Source organism: Falco punctatus, assembly GCF_963210335.1.
Source record: "Falco punctatus genome assembly, chromosome: 6".
Classification (NCBI taxonomy): Eukaryota; Metazoa; Chordata; class Aves; order Falconiformes; family Falconidae; genus Falco; species Falco punctatus.
The window spans coordinates 86,698,025-86,725,973 of NC_137585.1; the positions used below are offsets into that span (position 1 = coordinate 86,698,025).

Below are 27,949 nucleotides of genomic sequence, written 5' to 3' on the forward strand. Positions count from 1 at the left end.
AAACTATTTCACATCTTCATTGAGGTCAGGGTCAGTTCAGCCTTCTAAGCCCTGAAGTTTGGGTTTCTACTGATGTGATAGGTTTGCCCATTTCTGCTGGGTCTGGGTAAAATAATAGGGTAGAAGGAAATAAATATCAAGTGATGCTTTTTAATGGCTGTGGTTTTTTACTTGCTTGCAATGTGACTGCTCAAAGGTTAAGTCTGTTGATTCCTGCCATGCCCCAATATCTGTTTTCATTACCTGAGCCCATTTGCTATTAACTTGTTTCTGTTCCTCTTTGGTCCACGTCTCTCACTTCTATGAGCTGTGCAGCTTCTTGTCCACTTTTGTTTGTCCATTTCCTTTTACCTAATGCAATAGCTTCAGCAGATTCATTAAACAGCTTTTGATAGCAGCCTAATTGTCACCAGGCCAAAATGCAATGCCCCACTCTCACACACATCCTTCTTTTCTGCCACATCTGTAAATATGAACCATCATCTAAAGAAGCTGCTGAACTTTAAGTATAGATTTCAAGAGCATCGAGTTTGGAAGGTGGTTTTCATGTTTGTCCTTTTAGGATTTCAGCAAACACAAATCTCTTTCTTGGGACTACAACGCTTTGAACCATGTGTACATTTTTTGGGAAAAGGTAGGTGCTGTGGACTGTGTTCAGGCATAGAAGGCAGATAGAGAACATGCAGGTGCGAGATCTCCACCTAAGATTTAAGCTATCTTTTCACAATGTCCCTCATGACCTTGCTATCCAAATGAGGCTTACAGCCTTAGTATCATCTTTTTGTTACCTGATACTCATACACAGCAGCAATGGGCTCTTGCAGATACTGTCTAGCAAGAACCATAAAATAAGGTTGAAAAAGTGTGTATTGTTGATAAGTGACACAGAAGTTGCTAGTTAGATTCCTGCCAGCCAGATACACATTCCATTACTGTACTGCAGCTGTTCAGCTGGTAGATGGATAACTTCTCTCAGTTGGCTTCATGAACCTTAAAGGAATGACCAGTTCATCAGATCCTGATAAGAATAGCAAGCTATTTATCTGCATAGGAAAAAGCTAGAAATGCATGTACTTCCCTTTCTGCATCCACAGAGGAGCTGTAGAAAATTTGAGTTGTACATTTGACCTGGTGAGCTAAGCCAAGGGAGGTTAAGTGGCCCTGGTGGTATGCAAGGCATGCCAAACTGCAGAGAAAATTCTTTTCTTACTGATGTATTACTTCAACAAGTCTCCAAGCACAGTGTGGGGCTATGTACGCTCTGAAAAGGCCTGATATAAGTAGACAATACTATAAAGGCCAAGCCATCCTATTCATACAATACCAACAACGACTTATGAATTGTGTGATCTATGGGTAGTATGGTTTGGAAAATTCTTTGTGATACTGAACTTGCAAAAAACCAGATCCAGCTATAGATCTTCCAAATCCAAATAGACTGACTACAAACTGCTGACAGAGGGGGTTTAGTCGCCCATCCTCTTTTCTATGGTTAATGGCAGGTTGCAAGTGGTTTCTTCCTTTGTTATATATGGAAGGAACTCAGCATTAGCTTCATGATGGTTACGTGCTTATCTTAAATTCTTGAGCCACTGATGGATATAACTAATTGGATGCATAATCTTTTTTCCTATAGTTCTGCAAGTTGCCTCTTGTCTCAGACCAAGAACTGGTAGGGAACAGTAACTGTGTCGCCAAAGCTTGCTTGATAACTCCATAATCATCCTTCTTTAGGAGATGATGAGATAATTATGTCCAGCCAGCATTTTTATTTTTGTTGATAATGAGAAGCCAGACACCATGCAAGCAGAGCAGCGCAGACATCTAGAAGTGACCTGAAGGAAAAAGGAAGATTCATACAGCTTCAATATCTACTGTTTGATCTGCTGCTGACATCTGGACTCATGCTTCATGGATTCTCCCTGTGTCCATCTAGCAAGCAGAACCACCTACCCCAAATTATTCTTCTGCTGTGATGAAAAAAGTTAATAACCAATGATCAGCCCTTAAAACTCAGAGGCATGTATTCCACGATACGCTTGGAAACAACACTCTGTGCTGCTCATGGCATAAACCAGCATAAATGGCACATGATGAGGCTTATTTCTAATACAGAAATGAATACTTGGAAGAACCTGTGACAGTATCTTGGACATCCCAAATTCTGTATACCTTACAAATCACACATGACCTCAAAAAACAAAAATATTTGTAAATCAAATGCTTCCCCCTCTGCCCTCCCCAAAGTTTCCTTCAAGTATGTTTCCTTATTGAGGCAGCAGATTTTTTAAATATGTTCTGTATTTTCTATATTAATTACTGTTTTGATCCATCCATCTCTGACTGAACTACCACAGAACAGTTTGTCTCCCTGTGTGGAGGATCATGACAAGAGTCTTCAGTTAATACCAAGCTTCACTCCAAGCCAAAACCAGTGACATGTGAAACTGCATTCTTTGTAGTCTTGAATGTCCAGTAGAGATTTAAATTCATGGCAGCAGGCTGTAATTCTGAAGTAAAAGAAACACAGTTTAGCTGGGCTCTGGTCCTACTTACTTTTGAAAAGGTCTGTATGTTCTTTACAGAAAATTGCATATTCTCTTTTAGAAAGAGTAAAGAACAGAGTTTTCAAACCCAAGATCCTTGGTGCCACTACAGAATAAGACTTTTATATTTTGTGTCTGTAGTTCCCAGTCCTACAGTTGAGCAGGAAATGAAACAGCTCTGACACTTATACAGTACTCATCAAAAGCGCAGGAAACCCACGTAACCACATACTCGGAGTACAAATGAGAATGAACAGAAAATATTTTCAATGGTGATACAGAGCTGCAAATTAGACTCACCTCCAGAATTTAATCAAGCAATACTTATCAACGTACCCACCACAATTTCTTAATGAAATAATACCATGTAAAAGTATTCAGAACATAATGCAACGAATAAAGTATCCAGGTTGTAAACTTTTCGAGAGGTGACAAAATGAGAGTGAGCAAGTTTCTAAGTGGCATCTTCAAGAGATACACGACATGACAAGCATAGCCTAAGCCAGCACTTCGGCTTCCTTGAGCCTGCCTCACCTGGGGTGCATCCATCCAGTAATGTACAAAGCCACAAGGTCCTGGGTAAATTAGACTTCCAGGTGGGAACAAATAGTGTTATGGTACCTGTTCTCATGGTGAAAGAAACTGCAGTACCAGAGTATTGCGCATCCCGTAGCTGTAATGAAGCTAGTGGACTGCTCTCTGGCATATGATAAGGTTTTGATTTTACTTGAATGTGCCATCAGTTTTAGGGGTGCTTTAGAAATTGTAGGCATGTCATCATGTTTAATCCAGCCTGTCCTATAAACCAAAATGTTTTAATACATTTCTTTTGCATTGTTGAAATAACAACACTCTTTCCTAGCTAATGTGAATTCATAAGGCACATTTCTGTCCTGTGAATTTAGCCCACTGGAAAGGGGATTGTCTTGGCTTGCTGGTGTCAAAATGAGCATATGGCTTTTGAGAAGACAATGAAATGTGTTCTGCTGGCAGTCATCCACAGCATCATCAGCTCTTCTGTGAGTGTTCTCCTCTGTATCCTGTGAATACTGAGTCAGGAAAATGTCACTTCAGCTGTGTTTACATCCTTTCATGTTCATAAAAAAAAAAATATTCAAGGGATCAAGTTTCTAAGATGACATCTTTTTAAAAAAAACCATAAATTTAGGCTAAAGTGTTTGCTGAAACTTATTTATTATTTCGATTCATTTCTACACCTTGATTTTTCATGCTTGATTATACATATCAATCCATCAGGAAAGACATTAGCATGTGAGTTGTGTAAATAACCAATGACATAGGAACTGTGATACAGAAGTATTGATATTCACAACAGAATGCTGATGAATTTGTTTGCGGAGTAATTGAAAATAATAAAATTAAAGTTTCTCAATCTGCTTATGAATATTCTGACAAGGAAGAAAAACCCGAAACAACCAAAGAATTTTTCCTTCCAAAGATTTATTATTTGTTCCACTTCAGTCACAGATCAAAAGATTACTTTCCAGTTGACATTTCTGTCTCACTGAACACAGCAACTGCTTCTGAGATTTACCCAGGTGTGGCAGATGAAAATCAGCTGTGTTAGGATCAGTTAAGTGAAACAGACACTGTACTGCTATATAGAAGAGTATACAGAAGGAGACATACTGTCTATTTAGACTGAGATATACATAAACTGTTTTTTTATAAAGATACCAGTTTTGTTAAACAGCTTTTGTTACACCAATGCTAATCATTAAGTGGAAAAAATGTCTTAGCGTAGCTTTCAGTTTAATTAAAACTTACAGACAGTTTAGGTGTAGGTTTGCTCAACAGCACAAAAAAACCCCCCAAACAACTAGCAAAACCACTGTAGTTTGTGTAGGCTTTACATTTCATGCTCACAAAACCTAAGCCAGTACAGAGCTGAAGTGCCATGGACAGATGATACCTGATCCTGTACAAAGCTTGTTAGTACAACAATAATCTGTCAACACTTTAAAACAAATTCAGCCAGGACAAATTTATTCCATATCAGCATTGTGAGTCATATGGTTTCAGTTTGGCTGTAAACGTCCTGAGGATGTATATTCTGTTTTCAAGTTATGGCTTCTCTATTTTACATTGGTTTAGTTATAGCATTTAGGTGCATGTCTCAGGTTACTGTAAACCATTTTTTGTGTACATATAATATTAACAAATGGATTTCCACACTTCATGGAAGGAGTTTTTACTCCAAGAAATATTCTGAATATAAATGTCAGTATGTTTAATCACTATATCAAAAAAAAAAAGGATGAAGCAAATCCAAGTATATGTGCCTAATGGCAAGAAGTTACAAATACTTGGGGAGGAAATTGGCAATGTTCTCAACGAAAAATAAAAGTTGACTGCTAGGAAGTGTTTTTTATTTCCTCTGGATGACAAGAATAAACCTTACCTAACATGGAAGATTCATCAGTGGAAGTTGCCCCTGTTTTCCATTAGCCCGGTAGAACTTCGGCTTGTATCATCAAGCAACAGAATGGCAAAAACACCTCAAAGACCAATATCCAGAAGATGTTTGGATAAATGCAGAGGGTACATATCTTTTCTTGTGGACCAGCAATAATAACAATATTTTCAAAATCTGTAAGTGAATTATCATTTAAAACACTTGTAACAGAAGCGAGCATTGAATTTTGTTAACTTGTTTATTTGTCCAATTGCCATCAAAGTGATGTCCTACGAGTGACATTTACTATCTCTGAGAATAGCGCTGTCATGTTTCAAATGCAATGCAATTGTAAGAGTTTTTCTTTTCCCTCATTTAAAAGAGTTTTCCAGTCTGCACAACTTTTCCTTTTTACAGTATTGAATACCATACTTCTACTTTAAGCGTAAGATGCAGTTGGTCTTCTTTGGTTGAACTAAGTAAAAGAAAAATCCAAACCAATAACTACAAGGTAATATTCAAAGATCTTCCCAAACAAAATTCGGGTCTGCTAAAACCTGGCAGAGATCTCTTGGCAGATCTTTAAGCTCACTGAGATTTCAGAGTGGCGAGCGTGTCGTTTGCAAGGAGCAAGCAGTGCACTAAGGCAGCTGAGCTTCCTGGTATGATCCTTCTGCATCTACCCTTGTCTGACAGACACTACATACACCTCAGGCAAATTGTTCAGAGCCTGAAATTTTGCATGTTCTATCCTAGCTTTAAAGGGGTTCATTTTTATAGAAAGTTTCAAATGAACACTTTTATTATGTGAACATGAAAAATAACCCAAATCTTATTGTATTAACATTTACACCTGTAAAACACATTCATAATATGACTTCACTTAGCTTATTATCCAAGTTTTATATTCTGTAGCATATGCAGTAAATGCAGTCTCTATTCCCAAGGAACAGATGTGCATATGCATGTGCAGATGTGCGTGAGAGAATATGCGCTCTGATTCTGGAGAGGGATGAGTTTCTTTAAAACAGATAAAACTTTAAACAAACAAACAAAACACGCTAACCTGATAATAATAGGAAGTCCAGAAGATGTGAGGGTGAGAGGCAGCTGTCTGCCACCCCGTACCTTTTGGGACGGCCATTCTTACAGAGCTATAACAGACTGTTATATAGAGTTATTTAAGATAACTCAAGCAAGAATTTACAGCTTCAGTTTCTGCAGTGCATTCTGCACAGGCATTTTACCTAATCTATTCAACGGATCACTTAAGATTTCCAGCACTGGAAGCAATGGTCTCTTTGCTCCCTTTTGCTTGCGGGTCTGGAATTGACTACCAAGGAAGGATTAGCCTCCAGGGCTAAGGGAGATGGTGGCATTACCACCTCCCCCCTTGCACTCTGCTGGGAAGGAAGGGTGGACTAACACCTTGAAAAGACTTCCTTGGCTACTGATTATCCCAAACTCCTTTGCTCCATCCTGTTTCTGCATGGTCCTGCCCATTTTCAAGATTATACCAACCCTTTTGAATTTAGCTTCTTCATCTGGAGTAGTAATAGCTGCCTCGCACTTCAGTTTTCCCCTCCTCTTCCCCCCACCTCCCTTTTGTGAGCAGGCTTTCTGCCACTCTGTGTCCACAGCTTGGGATACTGCCAACACAACTGAGACAGCAAGTCTGGAAATAGCCTATGGAGCCTCGCTTTTGCTAGACTGGAAACTTTTATATAAAATAGGCTGGAAAGATTTATACAATGGATTGGCAGATGATTAACAGAAAAACACACCCAGGAGCCAAAATGAATTTTGAGCACTGTGGAACGATGCCAGCTTGACAGCTCTGCAAACCAAAGCTATCCACAGGACAGGTACAGGACAGGGACCAACTCTTCTAGCTTCTGCCATCCTCTTCGAGAATATCTGACTGTGATGAGCAAGTGTTTCTATAGCTGTGATTTTTTTTGTTGTGGTAAGACCTGGGGGTTAAACAACACGGAAATAATCTCATAAGCACTGTATATGTCTGTTTAGGGTAGACTTTTTTTCCTTCTTTGAAGTTCGTGACAGCAGTTCAGATCACATTAGCATTTACAGTAGGTCAGACTCATACCGCCACTCAGATCCTTTTAATTGCTCAGCAGAAAGTGTTTTCAACCAAAGAAAAATAATTTCAGGTGGCAAAAATTTGCAAATCTATCTGACTTCAGGTAAGTTATCTGTTAAATAAGACCCTATTAAGATCAACAGTATCAACATCTAACCCCTTGATAGCAGATACATCTAGGACCCCCCCCCCCCCTCCCATGCTTCATGTCAGGAAGATATTTTCCACTTAGTTATTTTAATATACAGAAATGGAGTTCTCTAAGTCCAATGGTATTCATAGCATATCACAAACTTCAGCCCAGGTTGGATGGGGCTTTGAGCAGCCCGGTCTAGTGGAAGGTGTCCCTGCCCATGGCAGGGGGGAATCTATGATTCTATGAACTCTTTCATCTTCAGCAATTGAAAATAAAAAAATTAAGAAGCACCTTAATATCATTAGCGGTATATTACCAATCATTATTGTATTTTGTGTTCCCATGCATTCCTTTAGTTCGTATTTGACTTTACTAAATGACAGTGACTCAAAGCCTGGCTGTTGGAATCACAATAGGAATAGTTGTTCTAATTATATTACTAACATTTTACCACACAAAATGTCTAAATAATAAACCTGATGCTCCAAATTTGAAGACACTTTCTCCTCTAGTAAAGGGCACAGCAATATTTACTTAAGGAGTATAAATCATTCCATAAGGAATATGAATGTAAGATCTATTATATCCAGAAATCTCTGTTTTTCAGGGTTGGGGAATACAGAGAAGTAGTATTTTAAAATTTAATTAGGAAAAAATATCTTTACCTGTCTTTAAAAACTGTGTTGTGTTTTTTCTCATTTTAAAGGACAGTAAAGCAATTTTTTATGCATTTCTGGAAATAATAGAATAAGTCTTTACTTTTGCTGAGGCTTAATTAGTTAATTTAACACAGCATTAGCCTTACTATGAAGCTTTCTACAAATATTCATTCCCAAGTAGCTTTCCTGCTCAGATATAAGAAAGTGCATCTAAACCAATAAAGCCTGATTCAGGAACTGATGGGCTCATTTGCATCCTGGCCAGAACATCAATCAATAGCTTTCATTTTGTTTAAAGGCCAGGGGCCAAATTAGAGTCTGAAAAGTCCTTGTAAAACCTTTGGGTAATTTTGAGATTGAGTCTAATGAAAGATTAATGAATACAGGCATCCATTTCTAGCCCATCTATTTACATTCGACTTCTACCTTCAGTCCTGCTGAGTGGCAATCAAAGTGAATCAGTCTGTTTCTGCAGATAGTGCTGACTAACTAAGAATAGCTTCTTCTACCATAGCTGTCTCTCCATGTCATTCTTTTCTATGCCTGTATCATAAGCCTAGAAAGGCAGATATAGGAAGAAACAGTGGCTACAGTCTGGGTGTTTATGACTCATAAAAATTTACCATAATTTCCACTCTCAGTACAGGAATTATAGTAAATACCTAGCTGTGGTAAATATCACCACATAATGGCTCCTCCATGCTACAGACATGGAGAAAAATTTCCACTGGTGAATGAGAGCAGCATGTTCTTTGAATCATAAATCATTTTTCCAAAGCAAACAGCTGAGTATATTTGGATACATGATTCTTTTTACAATAGTAATCACTAGATTGAGTAACCTAAATTTTTTATTCTATTTAATAAATGCAGCTAATTAATTTTACTTTTCCAGTATGATATGATCTCCAGAAAAAAATACATATTTTCATTACTCCTATGTTATTTACTTTTATGAAACTCTTGTTTTCTTGTTTAAGGGAGACTAAATATTCCTGGTCCAAAATTTTGTTGCAAGACTAAGAGCTCAATTTTAGCTGCCATATGAAATGAGTTATTTTGTAGACAGACTTTATGTGCCCCACAAAAAGAATGAATTGTCTTTCCTGATGAAAGTTGCTAGACGTTTCTCATACTACTCAGCTTAACTTAATCTTCATGAGAACCCTCCCTTAAATTTCTTCTCAATGATCTTTTTACTGTGGAAATGTTACTTTGAGACTCAGAAATATGTGAGAAGCCTTTTTTTCTAGCCTATTTGTTTCTTTTCCTTCAATAGTGATGTCATTTTTTCAGATAAAGAAAATGTTTTTTTAAAGTAGCTTTTCTTGTAAATTTTGCTTCTTTTTCTTCACATTCATATTTTAAACTTTATGTATAAAACTAACCAGTGCTCAGAACACACATTTTCTCTCTCCTTCTCTGATAAGTAGGTAATACATATTTGCTTTGTCCTGATACCATCGAATTGCTGAGTGTGTCTGAAGTGTTCTTCAGTTATTCGCTCTCTTTCAAGCTAGCTGTGAAATTCCAGTCACTCTTACTATGTGTGGATCATCACTCTCAAACATTGAGGAATACTTGCCAGCTTTACATTGGCAATTCCTTTTATTGTTACTAGATGCTAATCAGAGAAGGCGCTGATGTTGAAGAAGTGATTTCACAGAGTTCTGCTCCATGCTACTGGAAGTGAAATCTATTAATAGACTTCAGGATTCAGTGTAAAAGGAATAACAAAGTCTCTCAGATATTTTCTTGACTGTGATTAGAGACCTTGAGGAAATCAATAGAAGGTTTTACTTATGTTGTATGTACTATAACAAAAAGGCATATTCAATTGCATCTGTGTAGACATGGAATAAGATTAGACTTGCTTTAGATTTTCATCTGGTTAATTGGAGAATGGGCAAAAAAAACCCTGGTTTTCCTTTGTTGTGAATGTTAATAGTTTAATTTTTAATATGTGTTCCAGAAAATTCCAGATGTCCTACACGGGGCTCAGCAAAAAGTACACTTTAATTGAGACATAAAATACATATAGAGGAAATCTCTTGACAGATATATGCATGTCATGCACTTAGCTGAATTATTTTTAAACTGAGTTACAGAGTTAAGTTGTGTAAGCTTGTTATTTTGCTCTGTTTAGAATGACCAGCACAATAAGCACCTGATCAGTGAATGAAATTTTAAGCTACTAGGAATGGTAACTGGTAAAAATTAGCTTGGCAATTAAAAGTACTTTTAGTCTCAGTGTTGAATGGGACCTAAAGATGTCTATTACTAATACAGGTTATTTACAGGCATGGTTCAGAGCTTAATTTGATGAATGACTCATCTTTGTTAAACTGGAGAGGGTGCCCATGAAGAAAAAACCTTTTGAGAGAAAAACATTTGCCACAAAACATACAGTGGTGGATGTGTTGTAATAATTTATATAGACAATCACATTTGAAACAACTATTTCTGAATTATTACTAGGCCTTTGTAATTAAACAAAATTTGATAAAGGTGTGGGTGGGACTCGAGGTATCCTGAGAACATTTTTTTTTAAAAAATAATTCTCATGGACCTCACAAATGTTGCTCAAACACTGGTAGTTTCATTGTACTTCTGTAACAATCTTGTGTTCTGCCAGATGAGTGGCATATCTGTATGTAGAAATGACCTGACTCTGGATCCAGAGCCACAAAGGATTTCTTTCCACACACCAAAAATAACGAGGGTCGTGTGGTACTTCATGTGAACTGCAGTGTGCCGCTTCTGAAAATACTGAAGCTTAGCAAAAAAAGGCAGGACTACATTCCAGTTAATATCCCAATTCAGTGAGAGTTTCAGAGTTATGAGCACAAAGGTAAGAACTATCGCAACGGTGGTCTTCATCAAGAGGTACCACTGGCTCAGGGATCTCTCCTGTGAGTTTTCCTCTCAGGGCTTCACCTCTCATGGGGAAGTCATGTCCCTAGGCAGAGGAAAGGCCTAACCATCCCAAGAGGAGTCTGACTGTGGTGGGGTAAGACGGCACACAGGAACACAGACGTGGTGACTGAAGAGCTAAAGCTGCCACCAGGTAGATTTTTAATGAGGTAATCAGGAGACCAGAATCCTATCAGGTCACTGGGAGCTGCAGGAACAAGACACATCACTTTCTGACTACCCACAGGGAGCCAAAACCTCAGGGGCTGATTCCGGCACTGCTAAACTCTGGGCACTGCTGATTTGTGCAGTGAGTGGGCAGCCACATCCCACTGGTTTCAGTGCAAAACCACCTCAAGATTTTTCTTCTGTGAAGAAACTGAATTAAACACACAGGAAAGCATACAAATAAAATTCAATGTCCTTTGATAAAAATGAAGAAAATCTCAGTACAATTCTTCCTTCTGACAGCTCATTGCAGCTTTCTTCTTGGGGTAGATTGTGGTCCTGTAAAATTCTTAGACAACTTTGTCGTGATATATGCACATTTACATCAATAGAACACATACTTAAACTGTTTGAGGGAGCCAGAAGGTCTAAGAAAACATATTATAAGAGGAAGCTTTGAAATCTGTGTGAGTTTGACATCTCAGTTCTGTCTGTTAAATCACTAACCAAAGGTGGAAGAGACAGCTGCTTAATGTGTGAAACAAAAGGCACACAATACTCGCCTAATAAACAGACAAAACCCCTTGATGTATAAATGCAGGTGTGCCCTAGTCATTGTTCACAAGAAAAGTTTGCTTCCCAGCCCAAGGCCTGTGATCACAATATTCTTCCCTGTGCAGCAATTAAAAGGTGTCCTTCACGTGCTCAGTGTCCCAGCTCTTAGTAGAGATCTTGTCACCTACCGGAGATGACACAATATAAACAAAAAAAGGGTAGACGTATGACAAAAAGATGTGCTGGAAACTTGTCTGCTCTTTCCAACTATATTGGGTGATCTAATTAAAGGTATTACCCTATTGACCATGTCTTCCTGTAACTCCCATTGCATTTCAAAACTGTTCTTGTGGGATTATCTACCCCATGCACAGAACCTGTTCATCTTGTGCAAGGAATGAAGCCTGGAGAATCAATATATACACTTCTACTGGCAGAGGATTTTTGCAATTAATTTTAAATAAGAGTAGAAATATTCAAAATGCTCTAAAAGATTTTCTGGAAAAGCAAACAACAAACTCAATAAAAACCTTTCTGTGCCATTATATCCTTTTCTTTCAGACAAACCATTTACCTTCAAACAAACCATTATATACATGATGATTTCAGTAAATGAAATAAATAAGGTTTAGGAAAATTATGTTCTGTAGACCATGCAAATGAACTTACCAAAATTTAGATCTCCACAATGTAGACATAAATTTCTGACCTTTTTCCCCATAGCTGTTTTTATAATCTGTGGAAAAAAAATATGTTCTTGGGTGCTATTCATCTCATGTCAAAGTGGCAACCAAAATAAATCAGATGAATTGAACTCTAAATTGCCTTTTTTATTACTGATATAAAGGGACGTTAGGGAGACTACCTCAGATGTAGAATGCTACAAAAATAGATATTTAAAGTTTGGTGAAATTAATCTCATCTCATCAGAAGATGAATCCCATAAAAAATGGCTGTTTAATAGCCAGTCTATAGAAGAGGTTGCGACATCCAGTATTTTACTATCTGATGTAATTTGACAAAGCAATTATAACTTTACAGACTTCTGTAGTTCCTGTTTCACTTGTCAGTCCTTAAAAGCTTTTGTATTATAATTTATTTGCTAATCCAATAAAAATTATTGCACTTCGAACCCTGTCCACTTCTCCCAAGGAAAGCTGTAACTGAAAAGCTTTGGCTATTCATTTCTTTAGGTCCTGCTGATTATATTAGTCTTTATCTTACAGAATTGTGAAGTTCCTGCATCAATCTATGTGAAAAGTCATGAAAATAAAAGGTGTCAAGGAAGAAAAAAACCCAAAAGGCTTTGTAAACAGTTTCTCAAAAGTTAATAACTTTACGGTCTTTAGTTTAAAAACAGAAGGTAAGTTTTAGAAAGTGATCAATTTATATGCGCTATGAACTCAGTAATGTGAATTTCATGTAATTTTAGCCAATTAAATGCTGGTATGTTTGTATTGGAGCTGGAAAGTCTCTGCAAAAGAGGGTTGGAAATACCTTCCTTACCTAGTGAACAGTCATGTTTGGCCCAGAACAGTTCTCCTCTGTGTGGCTCTGATAAATTTCACATAGACGTAAATGCGTGGCTGGAGCAAACAGTGATGGACAGGGACTTCTTAAACTAGTTTTCTTACTGAAGACAACATGTAGTTTGATGGTGTTATGCTAATGCTTAGGGTCTCCCTGTAGTCAATAAACAGAAATGTCCTTAGAAGACAATTAATTTCAATTATTTTAGGCATTCTAGGATGGGATGGGATGGGATGAGATGAGCATCCAAAGATGCCTTTCAGCATTACTTAGGAGAAAGTCTAAACAAATGTGATACATGTTGTAGTTTTGAAAAGCTGAATTTGAGTGAGAAAATCCCATTCTAATTCTTTATGGGCTTAAATTGGATATGCATATTTACAGATTTAAATACATTTGCAAACATATAAAAAAGTGCGTATACAATGTGTTTATCTGTTTGAAAAAGAACTTTAGAAGTGCCTAGTGAGTCACATACATAGTGTCAGAAAGTAGGATATAAATTATTTATTTAGGGGTTTTTTTCTTAGACAAAGGAAAATAGGTAACTGTGCTGCAGAATTAGTAGATAACTACTGAAGTGTTTTGGAAGAGAGTTGACATTTTTAACTTGTTAATTGAATAACAAATTAACCTTGCGGCAGCTATACCAAGACTAGGGTTGGACTTCTCTGACTCTTAGAAGAAAATACAACACCTGCATAGGGAGGTAAGCTGTAAGACCAAGGCTCAGCTTTGGAGACTGCTGGCGCTGAGTACCAAGGCAGAGGAATCCAATGCCCCACTCCCAGCAATGCATGAGATGATTAATACTCTGAACTTCACTCCTGTGGTCAGGGACTCCTAATGGTTGATGTAGTGTATCTCTACACATCAGTGTCCCTTATGATCCTTTCTGCTCTTTATTTACTGGCCCTCCAAATGTGTTACTGTAGACTTCCAAATACTTTGTGGGTGTTTATCAAAATAAGTTAAAGCCAGTCAGACTGGACTCCCCAGAAGCGGCCATTGATAGACCCACGTTACTTTACTTGGGCACACAACTCTCCCAGGAAAGGGCAGATGTTGTACATTACTAAGGGTTCTGAATTTGCTGCTCCAGCACAAAATTCCCAGAATCTGCAAAGTCCTGTTCCAGACAGCCAGAATTTCACTTGGGAATGTCTTTATAATGTCAGCTGTACTGCTTTAGCTTTCTCAGAACCATGGCCTCTCTGTTTCATGCAATGGTAGCTCCCATTCAGCATGGCTTACACTCACTGAGTGCCAGCTTCCCTCCTGAGTATTTAATCTTTTGCTGATGTTACTCTCAAGGGGAATTTTGTTACTGTACCTTCAAAGACCGAAAATCAGGCTGGTTTGTTTTGTTGCTAGCGTTGCAGCACCACTCCTTTGAAGGTATCCTTAGTAATTTTAGAGACTGCACTCAGCCTCACTAAGCAACAAAATGAGCCTAGTTCTTCTACCTGATGGAAATAGAAATACTTTTTTTTTTTATTTTGCTGCCACAAAATGTCAAACTTCATCTTTTCACAACCAACATGTATCCATAAGCAGCAACTAACTAAATATAGAGCCTGGGAACATTTGAGATATTTCTGCATTTTTCACTGAGTTCATGGGACCAAAGCCACTTATTGTCTGCTGAATGAACATCACAATAACTCAAGGTGACATCAGTAAGAGTTCAGAAAAGAAATTTCAGCTCTGATGGGAGTCCAGAAGCTGTAGAAGCAAGCTAGAAACCCCTTGAATATCAGCAAAATCAGAGGCCAGGAGTCCAGAGTCCAAAGCCTACATATTTGAGTGAAAAAGGTTTTAGAAAAATAAAATTAAAGTCTGAAGTCAGACAAACTAATACAACAGCAATTTCTCTCCAACTTTGGGCAGCATACACTTGCAGTTGAGTTTGAGGCATCCCAGGAGGTTTCCACAGTGGGTGGCATGCTCTGCTCCAGCAGCCTGGATGTCAAGCAGCTCACTGATCTACTTCTGAACTGCTGCAGTTTTTAGCAGGACACTACAGATAAACCACTGCTTATTTTGGAACCTCAGAAGCTGACTGAACAGAGCAGCAGGCAGAGGCTGGAACTAAGCAAGCCAGGTCTTGATTACACACACAAAGTCAGAGCTTTGCCCTTAGTCAAATTTCATAAATATCGGGGCTGTGGCTACTTTGCCATTATGGAGGATGATTTTAACATTCTGTAAGTGATATAGCTTACAATTCTGTAAGATATAGCTGTGCAAGTACATTAGTGCCACATTAATGAAATTCTCCCTATTTTTTCTTTTCATTACAATTATTTGTTCCACATCTGTAAAACAGTTAGTACAATTGAAAGGAAAAAAACTCCCCATGAAATAGCTTTATATTCCAGGGCCTTTGATAGCCATATAACCTTTACATTAAGGTAGGTTTTACATCTAATTGACTATGTTTCAGTGAACACAGAGATTTATTGTCCCTTGAAGAAAATATTGACCTCAGCTTTGCCTTGGTCAATAGGTTGTCTAACAGGTCAAGAGAATTTAAAGACCTTCAAAAAGCAGATATTTGATTATTATTTACATGTGTGCAACTTACAGAAGTACATACTCATTTAAAGTGATAAAATCTCTCATATATAATAAGCAACCTTTGTAACAGAGGCATTCTTTATTAATGCAACTGTTAACCCATAATGGTTTTGTCAAATACTTCATGCTCCACACTTCCATCTTGAGTGCTCAAGGCTTCATCCCACTAGAAAAAAATTGCAAGAACACCCAGGAATGTTCACACTTGCAATATTCCGATTGCTGGCGAATTCAGACCAAAGGAAATCAGTTTCATCTCCTTTCTGACTGGTCATAATGCCAGATATGCTTCCTCTCATTCACCTTTAAAAACTGTCCTCAGTTCTAGATCATTTATAATGAATTTCCAAAATTTGATTTTAATATAGTAAGTATTTGTAACCTAGTATACTGACTGTTAAAGCTGATGGATGAATAAATAAGGTCCTCACCTGTGTACAAGAAAGTCTATACAACCATTTGTGAGGGACTTGGTGGGTGTTGACTGTGTCTGAGCAGTAGGTGGTTTTTTTCCTGTTTTATCTTCTCAGGATAGTTTGGATGGGTTCAGGGCAGTGTTTCACAGCCATAAAAAACATTAGTTACGCATTGCTATGGGCAATCCATTAGCCCATTACCTTAAATTGGAAACTCTTATATTAGGACTTGAAATGCAATTAAGTAATGAATGTTATTAAAAATACTGAAATTATCTATATAGTACTTTCATAAGATTGTTACTGTTTCAGCTTTTCATTGAGAAACATAACTGACTTCCCTAGAGAGACTTGAAAGATTCAAAGAAAGTTACAAAATTTAAAACTAATGATAATAACTTCTAACTGCCAGTGCTGACCATGAGTCTGGATATGGACGCTTGAAATTGCATCCCACATGAAAGAAACTTACATGATGCATAATGGGATTTAATGTTAAAAAGTGATCTCCTTTAGAGCCTTACAGCTGTTGTAAAGGCACAAAAGCCTGAAGAAATTTACATGTTTCAGGGAGAATAAAATATAGAGTGATTTCTTAATGTAGAACATAAATAGCAGAGTTGCATTAGTTGCTTTCTGTAACAGGGCAACTTGCCACAGTCTTTTCTGTCATACTGACTTTTCCAAACTTGTTGAAAAGGGAAAGCTAGTATTTGTATATTCTTCTTGCGACACTGAGAAGTCCAGCCATCATGAGTCACAATTTGTTGTTTTACTTTTGAAATATTCTCTAACATTTTAAAAACAGAACCTACCTGAAAAAAACTTACATTGAAAACTTATTTCACAAGCAACAGCTGGATTTTATTCATGGTCTTGATCCTGACTGTTTTTATTTAGACAGCTTGTCCCATTTGTTTCATCTGAAACAGGACAGATTGTTTTAAATACAAGTAATGGAGAATAAATGGAGTTAAAAGCTTCCGAGAGAAGCTCTGCCCTCAGAGAATTATTGGGTTAGTTCTCCCGAGAAACAAGGCTGAAGGAAAAGGGAAATTTGGCAGTTCCTCACAGAAACACTATTAAGATCACAATCACAAACTATTCTTATGCAAGAGATCAGCTTGGCTAAATCTTCTGCTCTTCATTAACCTCAAACACAAAAAGGAAGCATGAAGAAATTGGAAACTAGGTCAGTATATCAGGGACAAGGATAAAAGAACAGTGTAAGTATGTATGGACAAAATTAGAAAAAGCCAAGCCATGAAATATGGTACAATCAGAAAAGACCACAAAGAGGAAAAAGGAAACATCTGTAACTACATTATTAGTGTGTGGAAAACCCAGTGGAGAACCAATCCACTACTAAGTGGGAGGAAACTGTAGTCGCAGATGTCGCCAGAAGGGCAAGAATTGTCTTGTGTTGTTCCATTTCACTGAGGCTGTAGCTGCAGCAAGACTGCTGATGTGCAGTGTTGGTTTAACAGTGCTCAGGGCTTGTAACATTGAACTCAGAAGAGCATGGCAGGAACATTGTAAAACAACTCCTCTGCTTGTCAGCCCTATCTTCTGTTCCAGGTCACTGTCCTTGCAGCAGGAACAGCAAAACAAGAAAAAGCAGCTTCAGCTGCTTCAGTTAATGATTTGACATCTTAATGCAAATGCACCTTCATATGAAGTTAACTGAGGTAGTTGGGGTGTGGAGGTAGATTAAATATTAGAGTGGCACTGAGTCCTTACATCCTGGTATTGCTGGCTTTGAAGAGGCTACACATATTCATATAAACCCGCTTAGAAAACAAGGTTGTTATCTGTTCTCTTTGGGAATTCAGGGAAAAAGATGAGTTCTCAAAATACTAGAAAGGGTAAATACGATGCCTAGTTTAATAGCTAGAGAGGCTATGAAGAACTAGAGGGAAAGAAAGAGACAGAAAGAGGAGACAGCACAAGAGAAAGACAGAAACAGAGACTTATAGACCAACCAGCTCAACTTCAGTTCCTGGAAAAAAAACTGGGACAAATAATCAAACTGTCTGTGAGTACCTTGAAGATAACAAGGGAGATGAACAACAGAACAGATTGTGTCAAATGAACAACAGCCAACAGGGATTTGTCAAGAACAGATTGTGTCAAATCAATCTAATTTTCCTCAATGATAAAGTAACAGATCTTGTGGACAGAAGGAAAGCAGGTGATGTAATGTAGCTTGACTCTAATGTAGCTTTTGATTCTCATGTGGCATTCTCATTAACAAGTTAGGAAAATCAGGTCTGGAGGAGAATTCTACAGACTGGTGACAAAAAATACTAGAAAACCGCAGTTGTGGTTGCCATTAATCTACAGTCTAATTGGAAGGATGTATTTATTGAATGAGGGTCTTTGGAAGGGTCTCCTGCATCCAGAAAAGTTTGCTATCTTCAGCTACTTCAATTCTGTATGCGCTAATATGAGGCTCTGAACTTAGGTAGAATTATTAATTGCAAAATAAGACACACAGAACAGCTGGTGTAATTCCAGTTCTTTAAGGAAAGATCCATGTTAGTGGATCACAAGCTGGACGCAAATCAGTAATGGTGTACTTTCATGAAAAAAACTCAGATTTCATAGTGGGATTCACTACAGGAGTGCAGACTGCAAAACATGGGTTACTCTTTCCACCCTGCTCAGCACTGGCTAGGACTAGTTGGTTTAATATATCTGGTCTGAGGCACTTGAGATGGATTTGCAGGAAGTTCAGAGGGGAGCAGCAAGGTTCACTGCAAGGTACAGCCTGCCAGGAAACAGTTGCTCAGAATAAAGGGAAGACTGAGGGGACATATGATAATAATCTTCAAATATGAAAGGATGTTGAAAAGAAAAAGGAAATAATCTGTCCAGTGTAGAGAGAATTTTAAGTAACGGGTTTGCAGGAGTACAGATCTAATACAGCCTTCGGGAAGAAACTTCTCAATCTTGGGGACAGTTAAGTACTGTAGTAGATTGTGCAGGGACGATGTGCAATCACCCTTATTTTCTATGAATGTCAGCAACGATGAAGGTTTAGTAGGTCCGACCTTGGACTAGGTGACTTCTGAAAATCCTTTCCACATCCCTGTCTTCACGAGGAGAGTACATCTGAAGTGGGGCTGAAAGCCAAAAGAAATTAGGGGAAAACTGAACATTGCTCCTCATGACAAGAGATGCAGAGAGTCTTCTTTACATTACAAGTTTCTATAGCACAACAGAATGGAAAAAGCAGAGTGTGCTGGTATAAATATGGGCAGTTTGCATTGGGAGTTACAGACCAGCAGTTTCAGCAAATATCCTCTATATATTACATGTCTCTATATAGACATTTATAAAATAATTTTATGGTCATACATTTTAGTCCTGCATTGCTGTATGTTGATGAATTACAATTTAAAATATTCTTTGTGTAATATTGTGGTTTACATAATACATAAAATATATTAATTTTTAATAATATCATTTTGATAGCAGTGATATACCAGCAAGCAACATGAAGAGACAGCTAGGAAAAATGTTTTTCTAAGATATACGAGTCCCTCTGAGTTTACTAGTAATTGATGTAAAATGTAGTTTGAAAGCTGTATAAAATATAGTTTGTATAATTTGTTTTCAATTTCAAATTCAATATTGTCTTTTTATTCTCAAAGAAATTAGAATGTTTCAGTGTCAGAAGCTAAGGTTTTAAGGTTTTGGATTGACTTCTGTAAAGTGATTGAAATGTCTGTATATATGTGATTGTATTGTACAGTCTTTAGTTTAGACAATTTAGTAAAACTTATTTCTGAATAGCATTAATTCTTTACATTTTTAATAATCAGAGCCCAGGTGCTTCTACCTCCATGTCATCTATACCTTAGATACTAACTTAACTTTGGATGCAAAAGTCTATTAAAAAGGTTTCTGAAGCAAATTTTTCATAAATTTTATTGCAGGTTTAAGAAACATCTCTCAGTTTTCAAGGTTATAGTACTTGCCATCTGTAATGATTTGATTTTTGGACAGAGGTAAAATAATTTCCTCTTGCTGACAATCCTATCAGCAGTGGCTTTTAGCAACTAGTTAATTTAGAATAACAGAAATTTCACCAAACTTTTGATGACAATGAATATGTCTTGTGATATACTGTATCTTTTCCTACATACAACACCGAACCGTAAGCAGCAAATAACACATTCTTTTTTGCAATTTTAATTTTTTCTTGCTTGTCTTTCTTTATGTGAACTTTTAAGAGAAATTTGAGGATGGACATACTAAAATGGCATAACTACAGTGGATGAAGAGCGCTCTTATTTTGCTTCAGAGGGGTTGCCAATGCCTTCTGTAGTACAACTTCATTAATTTCAGAAAATACCACTTATCTGTTTTGAAACTGAAACAGTTATTTTTTGTAACTTATAAAACAAAGAACTAGAGGAACCCATTACAACAAATATTTCTTTCAAGCTACAGTTTGCACAAATTTTTGGCATCTGTACCACAGCTACATTCAAAATGTCGTGCTCCTGAGAGCCCCAGCCCATGGCTACCACCTTCATCACACAATTTGCTCATACCTTTATTGTGCTCTAACTATTTGAAGGGCTCAGTTTGTATATCTGAGCTCTGAAATATCCTGGATTACAAATAAAAGATTGAAAACAACTTATTTGGAGTCACACAAAATCCTGTGCTATACTGGTAAAACTATAATTTAAACAATAAAAGTGTTGTGTTTACTTGAGTGTTCACGCTTTGGCCTTCTGTCTGGTGTGCTGGTTTCCAAATGGTGTAAAGAATAGACTTTCACCTTCCTAGAAAGAAAAATATATTTGGCTAAGTAGTTTTCAACCTATGACAAAATATATAAGATAAGCAAGAAAGAGCTGTTGGTTTGGGGTTTTTTGTTTGGTTTGTGTTTGGGTTTTTTTTGGGGGGAGGGGGTGGTGGTGGAGGTGGGAGTGTGTGTGTATCTTTGTTGATACGAGCCCTGCAGTTCCTCTTCAGTCTCTCTTTTCCGTCTGTGTGGAGTTAACCACAGGTGATTCCATCATGAAGCAAACAGCATGTTTTTCATTTTGCACCCAGAATTTGAGCGAGGTGCCAGGACAGCTGTTTGCTGATAAAAAGCTAAACTGACATTAGCAAACATAAGAAACACAATAGCACAGCAGTTTTTCTGCTATTTTTAGGAAACAGGTGCTGGATTTAAAATTGCTAGTTTCCCCAGGGAAAGTAAATTTATAAGTGATACTGCTTTCAGTTTTCCCATTTCCCAGAAGCCAACCTTAAAATTTCATATCCAGCTCCAACCTCCATACTGAAATGCTGGGAAGATGCACATTACTATAATACCAGAGACCACCAAGGTGGGCAGATTCAGTACACTGCTTATTTGGTTTGCCGGTTGGGTGGAAAATATTCACTTCTGTACTTTACTACACAAGCCTGTTGAAAATGTAACTGAAAGATCTTTGCTACGTGACTCAGGTGTGGTGTGTTTGAAAGCATAACAGAGACCAAATGAGGCATTTTAACATTATACAATATTGACCAGGGTACTAATGTTTTGTAGTAGACTATATACTACCATGGAAACTTGGAAGTCTTACTTTTCTGCTTGGCAGTAACGTTGACTCACTGCGTTGATCTAAACAAGTTATTTAAGCTTCTTTTACTCTCAGTTTTGCTATCTGCAAGACAAAAGTTGTGGTGTTTTGTAAAAGAAATTGAGAGCTACAGACTAATGAAGCGCTCTATCAGGAGAAATGATGTTAGTTTTAATTATCTGACTGAAATTATATATGAACATTGAGAATCTACCATCATCTGTTTTCTAGGACACTGTAACACTTCTTTTCAGTTCCTTTCCTCTCAGGACTGTATCATTATAGCCTAAGAGAGCAAACATTTAAAGATAATGGTATCAAGCCAGGAGCACCTGACTAAGCTTTAAAATGTATTGCAGTGAAGGATGACAGAGCTACAAGCTGATGTCAAAAGACTTCAAACAAATGAACTATAAAATATAATATTGACTTTTCTTTTGATGCTTCCTGCCATCACATTTTTTCGCTCCCCTTACAAAATAAAATCCTTCACTCCTACATTCATTTCCCTCAAGGGAAGTCAGCGAGGCTCAGTGTCAACAATACAGTAAATCTGGTGTAAGGGATGATAGTACTAGATTACAAGCACTCTGGCCACGCTACAGCTCTGATTTAACGTATTAGTCTGGAAGCTCAGACTTCATCCTGAATTTCTGACAGGCTAACTTTGTCCTGCACCATGCGTTCTCTTTTCTTTAGAGTAAATGATGTATTTTGCCAAATCTAACTGCAAGGCTGGCATATGCCAGCCATATTTTAGAGTATATTAGGAAGTGACGTAGTAACACGTAAATCCAGTAATAATAAGTATGGAACCACAATCTGATAGATGTTTAACCATGCCATACTAGAGAAAGGCAGTCAGGTGTTACAGAGGTATATTATGATTAAATAGAAAAGGGTCAGTTTCTTGCCATGTGCATGTTACTATTGTTTGTAATTCACTGCAGACAAAGGTTGTTTCCAAGGTTTGTGATATTTACTTACTTATTTGTGATCTAATATTATATCTGTTGAAATCAGGAGAAACAATCCAAAGAAAAAAACAGTGGATGGAGCATTTTGTCTCTGCAGAGTTCTTTTATTTCTGATTAGTGACATACATTTCAGCTGCTTTAATATGTCAGAAAATATGGTCAAAGCAGAATTTGGGTGCTTATTCAACACTGAAGTCCAGAAAGCCCTTACTCAGTCGCTTACCCTAATAAGGGGCATCCCAGTTTGACCTGAAAGCTCTCCAAATGCTTCTGTACATGCCTGGGATCACCACATAGTAAGCAGCTGTGTTTCTATTTCTTGCCTCCATCTGATCAGGGTCCAGAAATGAAGTAGACTGGCACACAGGTTCTCAGCTGGGGGCTCCTGAGTTCAAAGCAGTCCTGACACACTGACCAGAAGAAGGTGTGGATGCCCCATCCGAATGCACCAGGGACACATTGACGAGATTGTTGGTTATCTGACACAAAATTCACAAAATATTAAAGTATCAGCTATAAGCAGTATTCCCCTACCACGTAGAAAAGGACTGTCTCAGTAGGAATGCAATGTCGGGTGGTATTAATGACAAGGCTTACAGCCTCCACAGGTCTCCCAGGTAATTTGTGTTTTTCAGGCACAGGGAAGGTCCCCTGATACCCCAGTCTGACATCTGACTAATCCACCTGTGACATGCTAAGGTAAGTCTTCATATTTTGCGACCTTTAAAAGGAAACCATATGATACCGGATGATGTTGATAAGACCCAGAATTAGTCTGAGCTCACCATACATTATGGGCAAGCGGAAAGAGATAAAAAATGAGCTCCTAACTGTGCACAACAAGTTTCCTTATTCACATGCATTCCAGTTATTTGGCCTGGAAGAGAGGGTGAGATATGCAGATTATGTATCTGATTGCTTGAAAGTTTGTCACCATATATGCTAAGAACTGAGCCTCAGGGTAAAAAGTTACTGTGTTCTGCATATAAAATGGAAAAGGAAACAACAGAAAAACTGGAAGTTTTCTTTGTGAGTAGAGATGAAAATATAAGAGAGCAAGGGAATACAATTTTTACTATTGACTCTTTTGGACACAACGAAAATTAAACTGGGAATTATTTAATAGCTGTGAGACGTGCAATGAAATATTTGTCAAACAGAAATGTATGTCATTTTTATGAAGATTTCCACCTCTGAGTATCAGTTGTTTTATGATATATATCATACCTCACTAGCTTCTTATTAGTTTGCTTTTATGAACATATCTTCCCAAAAGAAGTAGTTTTTTCTTTCTTTATTATTGTTTTATTACAATTCATCATGAAATACCTGGAGATGGAAACTTTGAAGATTAAAAGCATGTTTACTTTAAGTCATGTTATACTGAGTTCTATTTGTATAAAATTATTGAATACTTTTTCTGGTTTATGTATTTGCATTTTTTTCATATAGTGAAAGTTTGCTCAAATTGGTTATCCAGCATAATAAACATCAAACAATTCAAAAGTGGAATATATTCTTTCTTTGTTGACCTAACAAACAACTTAATACATTGTGCATGCCTACGCTGCAGCATAATCTAGACATAGACAAAGCAGTTTAGCTGTCTGCTGTGGCTCCTGGTACCAGTACATCCATTGTTGGCATAGGTCATCCCTATATACTTCTCAGTCCGTGTTACTTCTGTAGAGGTGATACTTCTGGTTTAAGAAATCTTCCCTGCTCATTCATCCTTTATGTGCAGATGATTGTGCAACCACAGGATGTACTGGATCTGTCTGGCTGAAGAGAAGGGGCAGGGGGAAGATATATTTTTTTTCAGCTGGAAAATATTTAATAACCTGTTTGTTGGTTGTATCTTTGCAGTTCAGGTGGTAGTAAGAGGACAAGAATGAGCAGTCAGGCTGATGTCTGCATTAGGCATCCCCACTGCTAAGACAAACATGAAATCACAGCTCCCTCTGTGATTGAGGATGCAGCTCCACGAGTATGATCTTCAATGGCGCAGCTGAGTCTGCTGATAACTGAAATGACTACTGAAAAATACTTTCCAAGCATCCCTCCTTTGGTGGGGTTACTTTGAAATTACTTCTTTTAAATGAATTGGCTTATAATACAACTGTTACAAACGGAGCCTGCCAACACAGAAAGGAAAGGCAGAAGTCAGCAAGTAGGGTCAGTTCTGGGCTGTGCTATTAGAGAAAAAGGTGGTTTGAGTTACATCCAGGAACGCAAACCAGTGTTTGTACCTCCTGAAGTCAGTCTGATCTTGTACTTTAAACCCTAAATTCAGGGATCAGGACTGTTTGTGGAGGCTCTGTTTCTGCTAAGACTGATTCTTAATCTTCAGTTACTCAGGTATTTCACAGGTCATCACTGATACATTCTAGACCGGTGCAGTCCAAGAATCATTACTGATTCCACAGTAGTGTAAATTTGCCCCTAATTATCCAAGTTTACCTGCAGAAGCTAACAGAAAAAGGGCCAAAGTGATTTGACACTGAACTTTATTGAATTCTAACACATCCTGACTCCATCTGTCTTTCATAGGCATCTAAGAAACATAAATGTATACAAACATACAAGCACAGGAAAATGAAGACCATGAAAAAAGGTCTAAGTAAAAGGGTGAAAAAACCTCAAAGAACATTTTACACATAGTTCTTTTAGGGAGATGTTCAGATCACTTTACCTGTATTGAGACACTAGTCTTAAAGAGCCCCCAGGTGACCTCTGACTGTTTTGGAGGTTGCTGTTCCCAGCTGATATCCTGCCCTTCTGCTAGAGGAGCCTCTTGCCATACATAGCACAGCTGGCAGAAATGAACATATGCCCAGACCTCAGCACCATCATTTGCAGACCAGCACGCTACTTTGAACTGACTCCAGTTTAGCTCTGTGCCTTTACACCAGCCTGAGCTCTGCAGCAGCTGGCTGCAGCAAAGCTGGTGTGTGCTGGCGGCTGCCCAGCACACAACCAGGCCAGTAAATTTAGCAGAGGCACAGGTGGGTAGCAGGGTGTCGGTAAGTGTCCAAATAACCCTGGAAATACTCAGATGATCCCAACTGGAAGTATCCTTAATGTAACTCAATTTTCAGCCTATTTAACCCTATTAAAGATATCTACACTAATTTCATTAAAACAGAAGATAAACTCTCTATATTTTTTCCATCAGCTTAACTTCCCATCTTACATTCCTTCACTTGCCTTCTTCAGTCCTTTGATTTCCCTACCACTGCCTTTTTTCCTGCTCACTCTTCCTTTCTTCTTATCTTTTAGTACCTATCTAAGGGATTGTACAGGTAGTTCCCATGTTCACGTGAAGTAGGTTCGTAAGTACAAGCTTATGAATTTAAAGAAAGGGGGGTGAATACCAACCTGGTCAAGGTAAAAGTGGCAAGGAAAAAAGGCCTATGGAAAACACATGTGCTTGCCATGCAAAGATGTATAGCTACTTTAAGACGACGTGTTCAGTCAGCATATTTTAGCAACTTGGGCTATTTCAGTTCACCGTTTGCATATTTTATATCAAGTGACCTCCCAAATGTCATGAAGAGGTGAACAGGGAATAGAGAAATCAGTCAAGGTGATGGATGAGCTGCAGACTTGATTATTTATTCAAATTATTCCCACAACGATTGAGTCTTGCTGATTGCAGACAGCATTTTGTCACAATCATTAGGAAAGGGCAAAGGTGACAGAAATTTAATGGCCAAATTAGAGTTATTGAACAGTGCCAAGTATGACAATATTTTTAAAATCTGAAGCAGAAGACTCTCTTTATCAGTGACAGCAACTTTCAGAGCTCTTTTCTCAAAACCATCTGCTTTTTGTTCTTGAGAGTACATACGCAATTCCAAAGGTATTCCAGTTTCTTCAGTAGCTCCCAGTTTAGCTTCAGACCCTTTCTCTTAAAAGTAACATGGGTCCTCACCATTGCTTTCTGTGCCCCTTGAAATGTTTGAAAAACTACTTCAAATATGTCTTTGCACCCTCCTCTCTTTCCTTATTATGTTAGTCATTGTGTTGGTGTGAGGGAAGCGCACGGAGAAGGCAGCGCGGCAGTCTGATGCTGAAGGTGACCTGCACAGCCCAGGTCAGCAATGCCTTTGGCTTCAAGGGCACCAGGATTTCCTACAAAGACTCTAACATGTTTACACAAAATCATACGTCTTTTTCATCTGTAAAAAACACTGCAGTGGTGTTTGATATGAAGAGTCAAGAGAGCATGGAGGGCACAGGGACTGTGAAAAGGACACCTTTTTTCCAAGTACCCTAGGTTTTGTTCTTTTCCCTCCAGAAACGTAGCTGTCTAGGTCAGTATTGTATTAAGCATGCTCATACACTCCCTTGAAGGATGATAATCACCTCATACTTGCACTCCTAATACAAATGAAGTGTATACTCCATTATACAGAGCAATACAAATCCTTCTTGCTTACTAATAATTCAGATGTTAGAAAAAATAACTTTCCACCTTATTTGGAAGAAAAATAATATCATCTCAGTCCATAGTCTCTTTCAACAGTATCATCCTGTGAGTTCAGAGGTATTGAAAAGTCATCATCTATTAGACATTGATTAACATAGAATGTTGCTAAGAATTAAAAAAAATATTTTCCACATTATAAAATAATCGAACAAATTTACAGCCAAATGAATTGAGTGCATGCTAGTGAGATTTAGCTGAGAAGTTCAAAATCGCATAATATTAGAAAGACCTCAAAACATGTTAGTATTTTGCTTACTTTCAGATATTGCAGTAAAAAAAAAGGAAAAGGATATGCAGAATAAAAATACAGCAAGAAGAGAACAATTTCTAATCATAGATGTGTTCTGTCCCATTGAGAAACAAATCCAGAAGTGCAGAAGACTAGATAGTAGACTGAAATGTGACTAAAATGTTTCTCCTGACATGAATAATTTTATACAATAATTCCCTTTGTGCTATCTTTTAAAATGGCTCAAGTAAACTTTTTTTACTAAACATGAAAATATTCTAAATATTAAAATGTAATACGTATTAAATAAATAAATCAAGCTATTTAAATATCAAAAGATTTTATGTAAGTTTCACATCTTTCTAAAACCTTTTGTGGTGGTAACTATAAAACACATGATTCATTACTTTTTATTTAAGAATATTATACAGTTAAATCTAGGTTCATTCCACCTAACTTGAGGCACTTAGCTGAAACATCTAAGACAGGACAGTTGTTCTCCTGAGTTCACTTTGACAGCAGGTGTTTATGGAGGATCATTTCAAACTACACTTCGTATCAATTTAATTTGTTGTGTGACAGACTGAATTTGGACTTTTGCCACTACTACCTGGAATTTTTGCTATGATCCCGGAGT

At 37.7% G+C, this 27,949-nt stretch overlaps 1 long non-coding RNA gene across 1 annotated transcript in view; it reads right to left on the reverse strand.

The window, feature by feature from the left end:
• LOC308065935 overlaps window positions 1-27,949 on the reverse strand; it is a 47,599-nt gene extending 19,650 nt beyond the window's left edge. The window contains exon 1 of the long non-coding RNA XR_013928981.1: window positions 1-27,949. This exon is cut by the window's left edge and continues 12,804 nt beyond it. This is a non-coding gene — a long non-coding RNA (uncharacterized lncRNA).